Source organism: Microtus ochrogaster, chromosome 5 (genome assembly GCF_000317375.1).
Source record: "Microtus ochrogaster isolate Prairie Vole_2 chromosome 5, MicOch1.0, whole genome shotgun sequence".
Classification (NCBI taxonomy): Eukaryota; Metazoa; Chordata; class Mammalia; order Rodentia; family Cricetidae; genus Microtus; species Microtus ochrogaster.
The window spans coordinates 74,101,375-74,105,017 of record NC_022012.1 but is presented as its reverse complement, the minus strand read 5'-3'; positions in this window follow the sequence as shown (position 1 = coordinate 74,105,017).

The following is a 3,643-nucleotide window of genomic DNA, read 5'->3' as shown; positions in this document are numbered from 1 at the left end:
GTGTGTGTGTGTGTGTGTGTGTGTGTGTGTGTGTGTAGCTGCTGTGGTTGTCACTCAGAGAGAAGAACCCACGCTTCCTGTTCAGAGTCAGAGCATTTTTCACGGCAGCCCTGCTCTCCTTGTGCCATGCAGGGGGTGGTGACAGGGAGGATGGTTTCCCCTGAGCAGGGTCAGGAACTTAGGTTCTTGCCCCTCAATACTGCTAAGTCACCGCATGACCTAACCTGCTTGGCCATATCTGGGCTTCAGTTTTTTTTTTCTACTTGTATGTGTGTGTGTGTGTGCTTATGTGTGTGCTTATGTGTGTGTGCTTATGTGTGTGTGTATGTGCATGTGCGTGTGTGTGTATGTGTGTGTGTGTGTGCTTATGTGTGTGTATGTGCATGTGCGTGTGCGTGTGTGTGTGTGTGTGTGTGTGTGTGTATGTGCGTGCGCCATATGTGCCAGATGATCTCTGACTTCCTCCCTCCATGGAGACTCAGATTTGGATCCAGAAGGGCATCTGGTGATGGAGACACCAGGCGTGTTGCCCTCCCCCCACTATCTCTGGAGACACCTAGACTCTTCTCTCTGAGGTCTGAGGAAGAGACAATGAGGGAGTTTCCAGCCAGGGAGGGCTCCCTGGCAGCTGGTTTCCTACCCTCAGCAGCAACTTCCTCTCCACCCCATCCATGTCTGGGTCCCCAATCCTCAACCAGAAGAGAAACAGAAACCAGCAGTGCAATAGGAAAAAGTTAGAGCCCTGCCCGGACTCCCCTGCCTCTGCAGGGAGGGAGAGGCCGTGGAAGATGGATGGCCCATTTCATACAGCTGGCTCCTTCATTTACACATGAGAAAACCTACGTCCAGAGAGGCTGTGGCTTGCTCAAGGGCACCCAACAAGACAGAGCCAGTGTAGGATGGGGCTCCAGTCAACCCATCTGAGAAAATGCCGGACCCAACCCCACATCCAGTGAGAACAGGAACACTAGGACAGGAGCTGACACTGCAGCAGGGAGACTTAGGGAGGACACCAGGAAGCACTTCCCCTTGGGACTGGTATACCTGGGCACAAAAGCAGAGGCATGCTCACCTCCCGCTGTAGTAGGACCTCAGAGGAATGCAATGCTACCAGCTCATATGCCCTGCAGGGACAGCGGCAGGAGCCTGAGGCAGGAGGAAGGCACCCACGGCCAAGCTGTGTGCTCAGAATCACTGTACCCTGCCACAGAAGGGGGAGAAAGGGTCCCATTGTGTAAATTAAGAAAGTCTGAGGCCAGCCTGATCTACAGAGTGACTTCCAGGACAGCCATGGCTACACAGAAAAACCCTGTCACAAATAAAGAAAGAGAGAAGAGAGAGAAGGAAAGTGAATTCCAGAGAGTCCAAGCAACATTCCCAAGACAAGATCACACAACAAAACAGAGGGACCTATGTGGCGTGACACCAGGACCTTTATTCTCTCCACTCATTCCCAAAGCATGGACCGCAAGATAAACTTTAAAGGGGCCGGAAAGATGGCTCAGTGGTTAAGAGCATTGACTGCTCTTCCAGAGGACTTGGGTTCAATTCCCAGCAGTCAAACACTTGGGAGGCAGAGGCAGGCGGATCTCTGTGAGTTCGAGACCAGCCTGGTCTACAGAGCTAGTTCCAGGACAGGCTCCAAAGCCACAGAGAAACCCTGTCTCGAAAAACCAAAAAAAAAAAAAAAAAACTTTAAACAAGGCCTGTAGGTGCACATAATCCTTACAATGCTAGCTAGCGCTAAGGAAGCAGGCAGATCTCTGTGAGTTCAAGCCAGCCAGCATGGTCTACATACAGTTCCAGGCCAGCCAGAGCTACATAGTTTGACTTTGTCTCAAAACAAAACAATCTAAGACAGACGGTGAACCAAGTGTGGTAGCTCATACCTGTAATCCCAGCCCTTGAGAAGTAGAGGCAAGAGGATCTAGAACTCAAGGTTGCTCTCAACTAAGTAATGAGTTCAAGACTAGCCTTGACTGCCTGAGACTCTGCTTCAAACAAATAAACGGGAAGGGGGGAAGATCCACAAAGCAAGTTTGTGGGTGAACCATACATTGATTCAAACGATAATCAGAAAAAACAAATTAGCTCCTTAAGCAATGACTTTACAGACAGACAGCATATCTTGGGATTATAGGCTTAGATGTTTTATAGACCTTCTGTGAGTGCAGTTATGAGTGTGTGTGGGAGTCCTTACATGTGCGGGTGGGAGCTGGCTCCTTCCACTTTGTGAGTCTCAAGGTCAGACTCTGGTTATCAAGCCTGGCAGCAAGGCCCTTTACCCAACAGTGAGCTCTCTTGCCTGCCCAAAATTTGTCTGGGGTGTGTGTCGGGGGGGAAACCAAAGGATCTCATGTAGCGGACGCTGGCCTTGAACTCCTGATTCTCTTGACTCTACTTCTCAGAGTGCTGAGAGTTCATGTTTCATGTACCACCCTGGATGGTCTTTATTATTATTGTTAGCATTTTAAAGACAGTTTCATGATGTAGCCCAAGCTGGTTTTAAACCCCCCACCATCCTCAGTTCAGCCTCCTGAGTGCTGAGGGATCACAGGTGTACACACCATGTTCCACCTAAGCTATTTCAAAGAGCTGGCTGTGGGGGAACATATTAAGTGGATAATAATTTAGGGAGCAAAACATCTGGAAAGCAGGGAATGAATGGCTCAAGTTTCACGATGGTGCTTAGAACCCATGAAGTCCAAGGCAGTTTAACTGATCCTGTCTGGGCCCTACGGTTGCCATGTGCAATGGCTTATGAACATGGTCAACCCGTATGTGGGGGTAGGTCATCCCTGGTAATGCTAGCCCAGGGAGACAGGGTAAGAGCCAGCTGCTGCCCTGAGGTGGGCAAAGGGAAAAGGGTTAGACTCTGGTTCTGAAAGTATGGCTACCCAGACTTGGCTCTGGAAAGGGGTGGGAGCTCCTGGCCTGGCCTGCCCTGTGTGGGTGCCCCTTCCTCTCTCAGTTTGAGCTCCTCATTTTGGGTCCCAGTTCCTAGTCTCTTGACAGGCTTAGTTTCAACTTTGCTCACTGTGACACCAAAGGCAAGAGACAGAACACTGGGCCTCCCTGAAGAGGCAGGTCATTTCTGGGCCTCCTACACCAGCCTCGAGGCCTGGTCAGAAATCCAACTGCATGGAGCTGAACATCAAAACTGGCAGCCAGCCAACCTCTGGGCCCCAGGGACCGAGGGAAGACTCAGGGCTCAACCAGAGCCTGACCCTCTGACCCTGCAGTCTTCGGTCATCCCTGGAGGGACAGGCCATTGGGAATGTCAGGCACACTCTTTCCAAGGCTTGACACAAGGGGAGCCTCCAGGGAAGTGCCTTGCCTGTCAGAAAGCTCATGATGGTATGGAGGCTCTGTCCTCCTTGAGTGATGACACACATCTTTAATCCCACACATAGGAGGAGGGGGCAAAAGGCTGTGAGTTTGAGGTAGCCTGATCTACTTGGTGTGTTGAATACCATTCAGGGCTACATAATGAGACCCTGTCTAAAGAAAAAACAAACAAACAAAAACAACCAGGTGGTGTTGGCGCACAACTTTGATTCCAGCACGCAAGAGGCAGACACAGGCAGATCTCTTTGCATTAGAGGCCAGCCTGGTCTACAGAGTGAGTTCTAGGACAGCCAGG